Genomic DNA, 16,405 nt, shown 5'->3' on the forward strand with positions numbered 1-16,405 from the left:
TTGCAATGTAAGAATACCAGCTTTTAATTTTTTTTTTCATTATTGTTATTTTAGAGCTTCCAAGATAACAAATTTGTACAATGCTTGGGGTTATTTTCCTTAAGTTGATAAAATATTAGAGATACATAATTTTTATCCATATTGACAATGTCTGAAGGAAATGAATTTCTGAAGGTGATGACATTGCTTGAGTCTAAAAGACAGATGAGAGGAAAAGGAAGGAGGGCATTTGAATTGGAACTGAGAATATAATTGTAGAGAACAGACCTAGAATATTCTACTCTAAAGGGATCGTTATCACTACTATTTTCTTATGTGCTTTATTATGCTTTGCTGCCTAAAGGATTTAGGCGTCCTCAGCTTCAAAGTACTTATATTTGCCTCACTTTTTAAAATTTTAAAGATTACCCATGGAAATTTTTTGTTTAAGCATAAAATTCGATTTTGAATTTTCCATGAAATGGGAAAATTCAGTCTGAAAGAACTGAATCATTAAATATTATTTCCAATTTCCTGGGTTTGAATATTTTTATTTGAACACTGTACTCAGGTGTTCAGTTTTGAATATTGTATTCTGACATAACATGATGAAATGCATTGCCCTGAAATATCATTTTACAAAACTAATATATGATTTTTATATTTGACAGTAAGCTTACTGAAATAAAGCCTGTGAACTTTCAGATTTAATTTCTGCATGTCTGCCAAAATAGTCTTAAAGGAATATTTGACAGACAACTGTGCAAGATCAGCTGCTACCAATTATTGGTTAGGTGTGGGAGCAAAGTAATTCACCTGAGTTTGGGGGAGGTCTCCAATTAAGTTCCTTAAAAGAGGCCCTTCCTTGCTAAATTTCTGCAGGCAGTTTCAGTAGGTAGGTTGCCTATATTGCCCCTTTTTATTTAGCTTTTTTTTTTCCCCTGTATCTGTGTATAGTGCTTTTTGTTGCCCCTGGATGTAGTTCTCTTAGAATGAGTCAGTATTTCAAACATTAAACCTGTCTGCTGGAAATATGCAGAAGAGATAAACCATCTCAGGCCTACTTTATTGCAGGTTAAAGATAGTAATTTGTGTGCATCCTCACAGTCCTCAGTCTTCAAAGGGCTCCCTCCTGGTAAGTAAAATATAAATGACTTACGTGATATTATTTGATGTGTTTTGACACTGCCTGTTTAAGGCATCATATGATGATTGATAAGTTAGGTAATACAAGACAACACTTGCAAAGTAAATTTCTAGGCTTGCCTTTTTAGGTTGTATTATGATATTTTCTAAGCTCTTTTTAGCACTCTTTAACACAGTCTACAGAAGCTATTTATTCTCTTAGGTTTAATGTGTGATCAAGAGAAATATGCTAAAAAAGTAACTTCTCATGGATAAATGCCTTGTAAAATCTTAAATACATGACACAAAAGATTCCAAAAACTTGACTTTACTAGAATTTATGTGGGTTGTTTTCTCATTTTAAAGTGTCTGCTCTGAGATGAATTAGCTGTGAAAAAGGCTGAGTCCTGTGCATGGCTTATCTGCATTTAAAAAGTGACCTTAAGTATGCAATGTAGCATTATTTAAACTTCTCCTTGGTGTTCTACTTTTGATTCAGACTCTCCAGTTATGGTCCAAATCTACTTTAGGCAAAAAAGCACTAAAACCCCTAAAATACAGATTTTGACATAGGGCAAACCCATCATGCTTTGATAATATTCAACATTCATGTTTTAAGTTATTACCCTTAAAGATATTTTTTAAGTGATGGAATTTTATTTGTCAAGTGCTGAAATGTCATTTTTTGTAAATAAGTGACCAATTCTTGCTTTTATTGCTTATTCTGTTGCCAGGTTGTGATTGCACCTACTTCCATTCTTTGCACCCAACTTGGTCTGTTGTTTCAGCAATTTAAACACTTTCAAAATAAAGTTGAAGGCAAAAGAAATATACAAAAATATTTGAGCAGTATTGTGATCTTTTGTGGCACTACAACTTACTAAGTCTGTCTTGGATATTCTTTTAATTAGGAGAAAATAGAAAAGGTAATCTCTGAGGTTTTCATTGTGCTTATTTGCCACGTAACTGACAGAGATTTTAAACTGAGACAGACACTGTAGGCTTATTTTGGGGAAACAAATGAGGATTTTTGAGGGGTAGGATTTTGAACCTTAGTGAAAAGAGTTGGACAATGCTATGGAGCAGACTGAATTACTGAAGAATGTAATAGGCAAAAATTTTCTGGATAAATGAGAGGCAATTGCTTAAAATCTAAGAAGAAGATAGTACCACAAAACAGTTATTTTTCCTAATATTTTTTTCAATCATATTAATTGTAATTGCTGCTATATAAAGAATGATTCCTGTTATAAGGAGTTCCTAATGCTTCTTGATCATTAATCAATCCATTAGGTATCATTGCTCGGTGGTCCAAAGAATGTATTCTCCTTGAGTCTGCATTAGAATTTTCAAATCATCAATACTATTTGGCTGCTGCAGGCCTCTCTGCTTTCCCACTGAGGCCGATTCTCTGCCAGGGGAGTCTTTTCTGAGTTATTCTTTTATTAGTACTGGTGACTTAAAAGTGCCCTTGTGTCTGCAACTGCTATATTGTGTGTTTAGAGAATTTCCAGGATGTTAAAGGAAAAGCAAATACCAAAGAAAGTAGCTCCTATTTTTCTCTACAAGATCCTTTACTATTGATTGGATGTTGGCATATTTTTGCACTCTGTGATCTAGGTTGTCTGTTCTTCCATGACTAGACAGCTTTTCATCTATGAAGTCACTGTTAAGAAACATCATTAATAAGAAAAAGCAGTGTTTTGTTTGTTTGTTTTTTTAATTTCTTTTGGTAAGACACTAGGAGAAGTACTGAAAAAATTATTTTTCTCTCCTACAGAAAACCAGGAGAACATTTCCTCACTGAGTTGCAGCTGAATATGAACTAAGGCACCTAGGGTAGAACTGATTAGGAAAAACTTCATTAAATATTTGTAAGGAATATATTCCATTAGCTGTGTAATAAAGGGAGATGAGACAGTAGAAAAGGCCTTAACTACAGCAGTGTATTAGATAATCAAACATTGGGAAGGTAATCAGTGTACTGGGAAGGAAAGAAGCACAAGAGACAAGTAATTGCAAAACTTAAGTTGTCTTAACAGCCTTAGCTGCTTTTGTTTTCACTAAGATATAATTTCATCTTTATGTTGATGAAATTTCAATATCTAAGTCAAATCTTATTTCTGTCAAATGCAGATTATATAATGGACTCAGAAAAGAGCCAGAAGGCAAGTATTATGTCAATGTGAAATCTAAATGGTAGGAAATTGATATTTTGGAATCGAATATAAATGTTTTTCTGTTCATTTTATTGTCTTCTAAGTGATCACTACAAATGCCCTTCACTAAAATTGTAAATTAATTGTTGTTAGGAACATTTAATGTTCTAATTCTTCTAGCTTACTTTGCAAGTAAAAATATGCTTATGACTTGTGGGGAACTAAAAGCCTCATTTTCATTCTTAAATGAAATTAACCAAATCTATTTGAATTGTAAACTACTTACTGTGCTTATTTTGAAATGGCCACATTTTAGCTTATTGAAATGTTAATAACTCACATGAACAAAAAATAATTAAATTAACATTTGACAAATGTTGAAGACTTGCCAAGGGTGCATCTTGTAAGAATGATTCTGACAGTATTTCAAAATACTGCTTATCCAAATTATGAAGTCACTGGTGGGAAACTATAGTCAATTTTTGATTTGTCATGTTGAAATTTATTGTCAGTATATGAAATTGTAAAATGTTTGCACATATAAGGAGGACCAGCTGTTAAGAGAGTGTAGTCTTTGTAGCTTGCTGAAGGTGTGGAAGGATGGTCATTAATGGCAGCTTTGGGTGTGACAGTATTTTATCTCAATGCATTAGAACAAGGACCCCTTACCTTCTCTTATAATCAGCCTGAAGGATAAATGAATTTATCTGGTTTATATCCTTCCAGAAAATTATCTAGTCAAAACATAAAGTAAGTAAGGATTTTTGTGGTAATAAGACTACCAATTAGGTTCCAGCATGAGCTTTCAGGTCAAGTTGATTTTCCTGTCTCTTAGAGGGATATTACAGTCTCTTGAGTTTAGTTTATTTTTTCCTTTCTGTCTTTTTTTTTTCCTCTAGCTGAGCTCCCTCTTCTTGAGGTGTGTGACAGTGCCACAAATGCACAGGTTTCCAGAAGCACATCGTTGTTCATTCTGCCTTGCATTTCACAGGGTTCTAGGAACAGAATTTGGTCTACATGGAAATATGTAATTGGCCATATCAGCTAAGAAGCTCACTTGCATTGAATTGCTTTAGAAGTCTTTCTTAGGTGAGTGATGAGATGCTGGACAATAATTCTCCTAGAGGTTTCAAGTAGGATGCAATCAAATCTTTAATAATGCTTTAAAATGGGCACACAAAAACACACAAACCAGTGGGAGAGTTGTTAAAAAATGATGCCAGTCACAGACTTATCTTTGTTGTACAGACATTCAAGACAGCTGCAGTATGCACATTTTAATCATTTTTCTTAATTTAGCAAGCTGCAGATTCTATAGGTGTAAACTAAGATGAGTTGTTCTGTACACTTGGAGGGGGTACAAATTTATAAGGTCATAGGCAGAAGATGAATTCAAGCAGAGAGCAGATGCAGTGGGCCAGGGACAGGTAGCATGGGAGAGCTCTCTATTAGAATCTAATGTATCCAATAAGTTCTGTGGTTTTGTGCTGACTGACACAATGGTGGAAAAGTTAATGGGACTTGAAAGCAAACTAGTAATACATCAAATCTGCCTAGTTCTAGTTTTAGGTAATAATCTGGCAATATGATTGCAGTGCTCAAGTTTGAATGAATATGCTGTTCTCTTAAGGGTGAAATTATCTTTATGCAGTGTGGAGTTACAGAGAAAATGAAAGGATAGAACTTTTGCTACAGTTGGTCCTCTGGCACCACATTTTGATGTATTGTTCATCATAATACCACGCCTGATAAATGGTTTCATAGAAACCAAATAGGCTTTTTCTGTGGAGTGTCATGACTAATTTGTCTCTGACTAATTTGGCAGAACACACTATAAAATATTGATGTGGCTAGCCTAGCTCCTTCCTCATAAATAGAGCAAGGTTTTTAAGTGAATTATTTTGAATTAAAAAATGTTATTTTACCTATGAATTTTAAAGGTCAAAATATGTGTCACGGAAGGTTATACTGATTGACAAATTGGAAGGTCATGGAAAGCAGGGAAGAAAGGAGATATATCCATTAAAGGAGGAGGCAGAGGAAGTGGACGACAGTAAAAAGGACTGTGGTGGGTTGACCATGGCTGAACACCAAACTACTGTGTCTCTCTTCCTCAGGTGAGCAGGGGAGAGAAAATTTGCTGAAAGGTATTTGGTTTTGTCCTTATATTGTGTATAATGTAGCAAGGTTTTGTACTGCAGACAGTGTAGACACGAACACAGTCTGGGGAGGAATTCATTGGGAGCAGCTGTGAACAGGACCTGGGGGTGCTGCTGGACAGGAGGCTGGACAGGAGCCATCAGTGTGTGCTGGGAAGCCAGGAACCAGCCTTTCCTGGGCTGCATCCAAAGCAGGGGCAGTGGGCCATGGGAGGGGATTCCTCCCTGTCCTCTGCTCTGCTGAGACACCACCTGCAGTGCTGCCTCAGCCTAGGCTTCCCCAGCATTAGAAGGACAGGGATCTGTTGCCATGGGCTCTATTTTTCTCTTGTTTCTCAGTGTAAACAAAGACAAGAAAGGAAGCAGAAGAGCTGTTTCCTTTTTTTTAGTCGGAAGCTCCACCAACAGAGGTAATGAAGTGTGAGCTCTTACTCTCAGTGTGATCTCAGATTCCTTCTTACTCTGAGCTACATTTTCCTTTATCCAGAGCCTGATGTCTTGCTTTTCTGCCACTCTCATTTAGCTCTATTGTGTGCTTTAAACACCCACAAGGTGTGGTTGTTCACCTTTCCTCAGATGTAGCATCAGGTGAAGCTCTACTCACTGCAGGTGAGCTCACTCACGTTGCAGGTACCAAAGCAGCCAGGGAACACACACGAATTTCCAGTTTTCCTGTGAGCATTCTGGGTCATAATTTGAAAATTGCCTATTACATCTCCTAATTACCAGGTGCTATTACAGACATGAGTGGTGACTGGGTGGATAACATGGAGAGTGCTTTCAGAAACAATACACAAAAACATTACTGCTCCAGATATCCTTCAGGTTTGGGGTGATATCTGAAAATGCAAAACCTGTGAGTGGAAATCAGAACAATTATATTCTGTGCTGTGCATTTCCAAAGGCCATACAATTTCCCTGTTTTCTGTTGGTTTTTTTTTTGTTCCTTTAGGCTATGAAGGTTCTTATAAGTACAGGTTGCACTGTAATATTAGTCTTTACCCACCAAATGTGATATCTATGTTGAGTCCAAGCACCATGGACCCTAATTTTCCAATCCCATTTCCAGCACTGTTGAAGTGAATAAAAATCAAGCAACAGAGTTTGTGTCTTGTTGCACAGCTGCAAGTGACTAAACAGAAGTCAAACTGCAATCAGTTTGGGACCAATCTCTGACCTCCAAGTAATTCCATTTTATGACAAATAGTCCATGTGGTTAATTTTCAATTATGTAGTTTATTTGCTTTTTATGTAATGCAATCATAGACATGCAGTGTATTTTTCAAATCTGAATAAATTATTTCAAATGAGACACTAAAATCCATGATTAATTACATTATAATGCTCAAATCAGATTCTACTTTGTGGCTGGTCAAAAGTACAGTTTCATTATAAGATTACAAACCTTTTAAAATTAAGTAGCAACAGGCATCCATCGATGCACAAGCTAACACTAATGCAGTTAAAGATGTATTAAAGATTATTAAACAATATCTTCAGAGGATTATACCTTGACCACAAAGCTCTATCTTGTTTTATATTCTATAGAACTAAACCTTAACCACAAGATGAACTTAGTTAGTTTGGTCTTTTTTTGGTTCTTTTTTTGCAAAATAGGAAATATATTTTCCAGAATTTTATCCTTTAATTTGAAGACTTGACCTTGCAAATATTTGGCTCATGTCTTCTTGTTGAACTATCTTAACTTTGCTTTCTCCTGTCAGTTTTAGTGATTAGTATGAGGAGATCCAAAATGAGCCAGGACATAATGAAATTCTATTCTGGCTTCTTAACTTTGTATTTGTCTATTATTGTTTCAGATGAAGACTTTAGTATTGTTCTCTTTTAGGAATATTGAAAAAATTGTTGTCAATAGAAAAATCAATGACATTCATGCAGAGATGTCTCTTAATTTTCCTTTTGTCTTTCCAATAATACTGTACTATTAAAGTGATTAAATAATACTACCACAAATCTGGGTAATTTTTTTTTCTTCATTTAATTATATGATACCTGATCTGAACAAAAGGCTTGTATTCTCTACAGGCAATGACTTTGAAATAACATTTACTATGAATCTCCCAAGATGATGCAGTAGAATCTGGATTTGTTGCTCACACTTTACTATTGTAACTCATTTTTAAATAATTGAAAATGTGAGTGTAGCTATTACTATACTCCTTTATAAATTTTTAAGTTGTATGTATCAAGAAGTGTGTTAATGTAGGAGGCAACCAAAGAACAATTGAAAATAGCCACAATGTCAGAAATAAAGGGTAAGAGTGTTAAAAAAATAATATTTTAAAAAATCTTTCCTAGATGGAGTAGAGTTGGGTGACTGGGCTGGAAACCCATGGATGGGATTAGTTGAATGAAGCCATAATTTGACTAAAGCAAGAAAGAAAAGACTCCTAGATTGAATTAAGAAGCTTTTCTCTCAATAATCTTTTTAAGTTTTCAAGTAGTCTTCTGTGGTCTGCTGCATTCAGTAATCTCTGGCTTTGCTCATCCAGTCTGTCACGGGTTATAAAAAGGTGCTGCTGGGTTATGGGATGGTGCTGCTGGGTGTCCCCTCAGTGAGATCCAGGGCTGGCAGGGCAAGATCACTGCAATGGGGAAACCACAGAGGGTTGAAGACCCTGCAGAGTTTGTCATTTTGTCAACATCCTGTGCTCTTATCCTGAACACCCTGGGCCATTCAGGGAAGCCCAGTGGTGTTCCTGCCTTTCTTACCTTGTTTCCAGGTAGGTTGAGATTGTTTAGAGAATTTCCTGTACTCTGCTTATGTTCCTGAGTACTTTCTAGTGCCTAGGGCTGACTGAGGAGAAGCTGCAAAACTCTGCCTCATCCAGGTAAAATCATGCCTGTTCTTGAATGGTTTAGGAAGGCAGTGCAAGGGTCATTGGCTAATCTTATCCCCATTTCCCTCTAATAAAAGTGCCTGAGCAGTGATCTCTTGCTGTTGTGCCACTTGGACTGCACTAAGAATTTTCACAAATACTAACACTTTATTTTGTCTACTACTCATCAGATCCTGACAAAAATTATTACTGACTTGGCAGAGGGGATTAAAACCCCTTCAAACAAAATGAACTTTTAGGCAGTGTCCCTGTGCTGTACTAACCTCCAGCTCCCTCAAATGACACAAACCATCATGTGGTACACCTGTGCTCCCTCCATGCTGCAGTGGAACAGGCTCCTTTAACCCAAGGGGAAGGCAATTACTGTGACAGCTTTAGAACCTGCTCGTTTCACCTCAGCCACAAGACAGTCTTAGTTCTTTTATGGATACTTAATTTTCCCTGACAATAAACACTGGGAGGTTACTCAGTTCTATGGCACAGTTGTCCTTTCTCCTCCACCAAACTTCTTAAAGTAACAGCTTAGATTAAAATTTTCACTAAAATGAAAATTTAGGATTATTCTAAAAAGACTTCCTGTTGTCTAAAGGTTTGCTGAATTTTATTTACTTCCTGTGAAGTTTTATTTACTTCCTGTGAGAGAAAGTCAGCAAAAGAGAAGTTTTGGAGCCACCTAAAGAACTACTCTCTTAGAAGTGCAGTTCTGACCAAGGTAGAATGTTTTTTCTTGATATAATTATTGATTATTTCTCTCCCCAACTGGAAAAAGCAACTTGAAAGACGTGACATATTCTAGGAGCAAGAGGAAAAAACAAATGCACAGCCTTAATTATTGATGTCCATCTAAAGAGCCCAGCTAGAGCACTTTGTTGTCTATATCCTGGATAGCTTTAAATTTAATATAACAAGATTTACAGGAATTGTCTTGCCTCCAATTTACCGAACATGTCACCCTTCCTAATGCATTTTTGATTCTTTTCAGATCCCTCCTCCTGATAGAGAAATCATATCTTGAACCTATTTGTTTGTTTTTTTTTTTTTTCTGAATTTCTCAACATTGATGGAGCTGGTGTAACCATGTTATCTGTGGTTATGCTATTGTGGGATTTTTAAAACATGTAATAAATAAATGGGAGCACATAGAAGTAAAGTTCCGTTTCTCTGACCATGGTTAATATTTTTATGCATGGACTAAAATTCAGACTTATAAACCAAGATGATTGCTGTTCAAAAAACAAACCAAAACCAAGATTAGTCAAGTTAAAAAAAAGAAATGGCCTAGTTTTGGGGCAAAGTGTCTGAATTCAGAAGCATCTGCTGCTGCCTGAATATATTTATTCTTGATGGTATTTTAGATTTTTTTTTTTAATCAGATCATTTAAAGGCAGTTTTCACTGAGCATGAGTAGGAGGATGTGGCCAAATGACCTGAAGGCAGAAAGTCTTCTCTTGAGCTTTTTTATTTTTTAGATCGCTGAGGTTTTTTTCTACGATAAAGATTTGGGGTGACAATTCTTTTTCCCCTTTTGAATTTAAAGACTCTGGGATGCATTTAGAGGATATACAGCTGTTAAGTGAGTGTAACAAACTTTTGAAACATAAAGAAAGTAAGTAAAGGAATAAGAGAAGGAAAGGAGGAGGAAAAATAAGACCGCACAGAAAAACGATCCAAGTTTAGGAAGATGTCTCACTTAGAGGATTTCTTTAAAATCTTTCCTACATTTTATAGATCTTTGAATATCTTTGAAAAACCCAGCCTTCATTGACTGAGGAATATTGAAAATAGTAATCAAGGGGGGGAAACGCTTGCCAGGAGCCACTTTCTCTGTATATAGGCAAAGGTGCCAATGTGTGTATCCTGCCTCAAGATACCTCATTGACTATATGGGGAACAGAGGGATTTTGGCTTGCGTGATCTTTAGTAATCTGAGTAGATCAAGATACTGAAGCAGTTGTCCAGATTGTCAGTGTAAGATCTGCTCCCAGGTTTCTCCATCTTTATGGCTCTGGTTATCCCAGCTGGCACAAAAACCCCAAAAATCACATAGAAGCTAATGATGTAGGCAGATACTTGAGTTAACTTTCCCCAGTGCTCAGTGGGGTTTTGGGGCATTTTTTTTGTGCCTATCAAAAAGGTCTTTCTCATACAGTCAAACTTTTTTTTTTTTTTGAGGGCTGGGGATGGGGTGTTTGGGTATGTTTTTGCCTCTGGCTTATCAAAGCAATGTCCTGAAATCAGGATTCCTGAGGAAATTGCCATCCCCTGAGGGTGAGGTGTGAATCACTAGGACTGTATGGAAGGCACTGAAGTGATCCTGAGCACATGTATTTTATTGGTCTGGGCAGAGCATCTCATCATTTCAGAGGCACTGGTTTGAACCTAATTTAATGTTCAAAGCTGGCTGGGGTGGTTTTCAGTGACCTCGTATTTCATCAGAGAGCAAGTTTCAGCAATCATTTGAACACTGGGAGAAGGATCATTGTGTCTCATTTGGCACATAATCTTTTATCCTTCCTGTTGTATACCTGCTGAGTGCACTGAATAAACCTAAAAGCAATTTAATAGCTATTCATGATGTGATGTCAAGCAGGCCTCAGGGAAAAAGGCTTCTATTTTCCAGGCTAACCAACTTGCCATCGTGGCACTTTGCAGCACATGTACAATGTGGCACGTCACATTTCCAAGCTCTGGGTGGCAGATCTAGCTGTGCTCCTCCTACAGTGTAGGCAGCCCTCCTTGTCTGAATCCACACTGCATTAGGTATGATAGCTCTGACGAGCCATTTCATGAAAAGTAATTTTCTTCCAGCTGCGATAACAAATTCGTAGGTCTGTGGTAACCATCTACAGCACTTGAGATAACAATACCCCCCCACCTGACAAATTATCCAGCCTTCAAACCTTTACCTGTAACAAAAAACTCAGGTTGTGGCTTTTTTAGACCTGCTGTGAGGTGTAAGGGGATTCTACACAGCCCAAGTCCTCTGAAAGCATCAAGGAAAGAGCACTTTGTCAGCTGGCTTACAGTAAAGAGCATTCCATTAAAAATGGATGTGTTCATACCTATGTCTTTGTGAAGAATAATGCACTACAAAATGAATGGCCTGGAACAACTGTTGTTCTGGTACATGATTGAAAAGCCAGAAGACTGAACTGGGTGGTTCTTGCTGATCAGCCCCCTGTTCCAATATATATTCATTCCATGGTTGCATTCAGCCCAGAAATTGAAAAAGATTTTGTAACAGACCAGTGATGGACTTGAAAATTGGAGTTCCATTGTATTTTTCTAGGTCATACAGGGAACGTGGCTAATGAACCTGTGACTCACTTGCATTTATTGGGAGGTCTCTGCAAAACTGAGACTCTTGAATTGACAAGGTGGTAACCCATTTTGTGAGACAAATTATTTTTCATTCCTTGAGTATGCATTAGACTACCATTAATCATGATAAAATCTTTATGTATTAATGGAGCTGTGCTGCAGAATTTTGAAAGATTTTCAATTTATTTTAACATTCGGCATCCACCATAAAGTATCTAAGCTAATGTTAGTGACTTCTGTACACAGAAGATTCAGTAATATTTCTGCTCTGATTATAAAATAAGCTCTCTTTTTAAAAAGATAAAACAAAATGCTGCTTATTATTTTAGGATAAAACTATAGACAGAATAATGAATAATATAACACTGAAAGATTGGAATAACTCAGTACAGCCAAATGAACTTTATATGGATAGTAATTTTCTATTTCCTTCTAACTAGGAATTTCTTCATTATTAATACCCTGGACTTTTTTTTTATTATTTTATTTTTTTCAACTTTGAAGCATTCTCTAGATAACTTCAAACATTGCAGATTAAATGTTCCTAATTTAAAAAAAAAATTTAAACAGCCTTCTGAGGGAGGTAAGATCTACCATCTTAGGTTTTTTGCTATTAAAAGGTCAGAATTTATCCACGTATCTTGCAGTAGATTATCAGGTGTGTTTCTGTTCTTTTGGATGTTAATTTCTTTTGAATATGCAGTCAGATAGTGTTGTCACAGGATGCCACAGTGTGGTAGCTGCTGGTAAATGCTGCAGGTTTAATAATAAATTTTTGAAATGTGTTTTAATGTGTTTGTTGTCTTGAATTTTTGAATATTACTGTCCTTTTCCCAAAATAGACATTTTTTCTTTTTTTTTTCTGAGAGTGAGTTTTAAGACATTTCATTATGCTTAATTGTTTTTTTTTTTTCCTAATATTGCCAGGCTGCCTTTCCATGGTCCTCATAATGTGTTATTTACAGACAGAAGTTGAGCACAAAATGCTGCTATGAGGTGAGAGTGCAGAGTTCAGCTATATCCTAAAACAGACTCTCTCCCACACCAGGGGTCACTCTGAAATGGATTATAGATTGCAATTCCTTAATTTTATTTTTTTTTTTTCAGTCTGAAAGATGTTGAAGCAATCAATAAGGAGGCTGTTGTAGGCACAGTGGAAGTCACAGTGCTTAAGGAGCAGTTGAGGCCCAAAGGGACAGTACCAGCTACCTCAGGCACTCTGCATCTGCTTTATAAGGAACAGTATACAAATATATCACAGTACTTGTGGGAATTTAAAACTGCAAAAGTTACAGTGCAAGTAACTAGCAAGGAGCTTGCAAGAGTCTGGGGTCTCCTTGTCTTTGTTTCCCCACAAAGATTTTCTGCTGTGGTTATATTGATGATGATACTTTTTTTTCTGTTGCAGAGAGATTTTAAAAGAAAATTAGGGCAAGGAAAACCAAAGTAAGAAGGGTCGATGTTGTAGTGTGTTTTTATATTTTGTAATACTTTGAAGTAATTTTGTTTTGTATCCCCATATTTTTCCCAAATGGTTTATCCCAGACTGTACCCCCCTCTCTTTACCTGTGTTATCCCTCTCCCGGGATGAGATCATCCCCAAACCCCCACCCTGGCTCTCTGTCAATCACTCAGCATCCCATCCCCTCCATCCAGAAGTTTCTGTCCAGGTCATCGAGTGATGAGCCAGAGGCCAGGGGTCAGCCCCCCAAGCCTTGCCCCATACGCTGTCCTATGTGTCCATCCCCAAGTACCCATCCCTTAGGGTCACTTATTGGTTGGTAAAACGTTATCCACTTTGGGTTTCCACCTCCCTTTAAATGTAACCTTGGCACATCTCCCGGGGCTCTCGGCAGGAGGCCCCTGAGGTGCGGGAGCTCCTTTGGGATCCTAATAAAACCTTGGATTAACCCCTGCTAAGAGTCGGCCCTTTCTCTTCTACCGATGTCTCTGGTGTCTCTTGTGCTGCACAGGGGCCCAGCCCAGGTGCCCTCAGCACCCTCGGGGCACAGAGAGTGTCTCCCCCCAGCCCAGGTGCCCTCAGCACCCTCGGGGCACAGAGAGTGTCTCCCCCCAGCCCAGGTGCCCTCAGCACCCTCGGGGCACACACAGAGAGTGTCTCCCTGCTGTCAGCCCAGGTGCCCTCAGCACCCTCGGGGCACAGAGAGTGTCTCCCCCCTGCCCAGGTGCCCTCAGTACCCTCGGGGCACACACAGAGAGTGTCTCCCCCCAGCCCAGGTGCCCTCAGTACCCTCAGGGCACACACAGAGGGTGTCTCCCCCCAGCCCAGGTGCCCTCAGTACCCTCAGGGCACACACAGAGAGTGTCTCCCCCCAGCCCAGGTGCCCTCAGTACCCTCGGGGCACACACAGAGAGTGTCTCCCCCCAGCCCAGGTGCCCTCAGCACCCTCGGGGCACAGAGAGTGTCTCCCCCCAGCCCAGGTGCCCTCAGCACCCTCGGGGCACAGAGAGTGTCTCCCCCCAGCCCAGGTGCCCTCAGTACCCTTGGGGCACACACAGAGGGTGTCTCCCCCCAGCCCAGGTGCCCTCAGCACCCTCGGGGCACACACAGAGAGTGTCTCCCTGCTGTCAGCCCAGGTGCCCTCAGCACCCTCGGGGCACACACAGAGAGTGTCTCCCCCCAGCCCAGGTGCCCTCAGTACCCTCAGGGCACACACAGAGAGTGTCTCCCCCCAGCCCAGGTGCCCTCAGCACCCTCGGGGCACACACAGAGGGTGTCTCCCCCCAGCCCAGGTGCCCTCAGCACCCTCGGGGCACACACAGAGGGTGTCTCCCGCTGTCGGCCGTGTTGGGGCTGCCCCCCGGTCTCTGCCGACTCGGGACTGGCCCAGGGTTCCTGAGAGGCTCCCAGAGGGACCGAGACAGGTCTTTATATCCTTCTGGTTGATAGAGGTCTAGGATATAGTTATTTTATTTATTAGCCTGTCAATCTGTTTCCTGTGTTTAGAACTCCTTACTTGCTGGCTGTGGTCCGTCACCCTGACTGATCACTTTGATCTCAGGACATGGGTGGTGGAGAGAAATGAAACCGGGCTTTGTGAAGAGGATCATCTCCTGCTTCTTCAGGTGATGGAAAGCATGTGATAGGCTGTGACTCAAGCGCTGCAGATGAGAATGGCACTATCTCCACCAGAACTGATGATGATAAGTCACATTTATCCTTTCTTTTATTGCTCCTCTGAAGCTGGTTGTAATATACTTTGAAAGAGCCTTTTTCATTCCCTGAGGCTCTGGCAGGACAATAGAAACCAAATTCTGCTCTGCCTGTTAGGTATGAGTTTGGGGCAAAGATGAGTCCTGACTGCTGCAGGGCCTCTGTATCTGGGACAGCACATTAATGTGTGAAACAGAGGTTTGATTGCTCTTTGCAAGCAGAACTATTTCCCTTCCAATGACACAACTGGAGAGACTCTGCTTGAATTAAATCTTGACATGAAGCTCTACTAACTGCTTTGTTTGTTTGACTAAGATCTCACAGGGAGTTTCACAAAGGCAGACCTGTTCTGTTGCCCCCAAGATTTTAAGTCTAGTCCAAAAAGTTGCCTACCTTGGTGGGGTTTTTGTGAGTTTGGATTTTTGTGGATGATTTTTGTTGTAGGCTTTTTTCCCCTCATTTTCTCTCTTATGCTTCCTACACAGCTTGTCAGTGTTTTGCAAGGAGCAAGACAAAAGAGTGGAAAAATAAACTGAATGTCTTCTCAACACAATAAAAGTGAGTGACAGCCACTGACTGAGAATTAGAACTAAAAATATTCCTCTCTCTTCTGAAGGTGAATCTTTGAGATAAGAGTAATTTTGCTAATAAAAACCCCCTGATGTCTCATTTCAATAGACTTAATGCAGCACATTCAGTCAGGAGTTCCCACTCCCATGTAGGTTTTGGTTTTGCTTAGAAAAAGCATCAAGCATTGTTGAACATTTGTGAGCAAAATAGTTCTGCCAGTTCAGTCTTTTTTTTTTTTTTTGCCATTGCTTCAGATAAGTTAGTAATACATGGTAGAGGTGAACAACTATTTTAACAGACCAAAATGTGGTGTTTGGCTCTCCTCACACTGAATAGCTTGTTCTACTGACTTGCAAATGGGACAACTGGCCCAACAGTAACCATATTCAAGATGAACATCAGTGCCTCCTCTGAAATATGGCAGTTGTGAAGACAGGTATGCAGAGGGATCTGTATGACAAGAGAGACACAAACAATTCTAGGGTCCAGCTGTTAATTTGAATAAACTTAGCCATGATCTCCAGGAACTTGTTTATTTGTTACTCTCTTTTTATTTCCCACCCAAAAAAAAGTCCTTCAGGAGGCACTACAGTATTTTCTTTTTTCCTTTTTGTCCCAAGAAACTTTAATTTGATGCAAGAGATAGAAAAGTTGAGAAGAAATAACTTTGGAAAACAAAAGGGGAATAGTAATTAAGGGCAAATTTCCAAGAAGTATTTAAACAACTAGAGATGCAGTTACACTTACAAAAGAAAATGTGACAGCTGCTTGTACTGGGATGTGCACAGCAGAGAGAAGTGGGGTGATTGCTTTCAGGAGCTTGGTGGGGTTTTTTTGTTTGGTTTTATTTTGTTTGGTTGGTTTTGGGTTTTTTTTTTTTTGGTTTTTCATTGTTGTTTGTTTTATTTTTTTTGTGCTATTCAGTGCATGAATACTTTTCTGTGAGGGAAAAAGAAATGTTGTGGGTTGGAGGGACTTGAGAACCTAATTCTGTTTATAGAGACTGTTCTCGACCTGAGACACAGGAAGTCTGAGGCTAGACCCAATGTAGCCACA

The sequence above is a fragment of the Molothrus aeneus genome, chromosome 14 (genome assembly GCF_037042795.1).
Source record: "Molothrus aeneus isolate 106 chromosome 14, BPBGC_Maene_1.0, whole genome shotgun sequence".
Lineage (NCBI taxonomy): Eukaryota > Metazoa > Chordata > Aves > Passeriformes > Icteridae > Molothrus > Molothrus aeneus.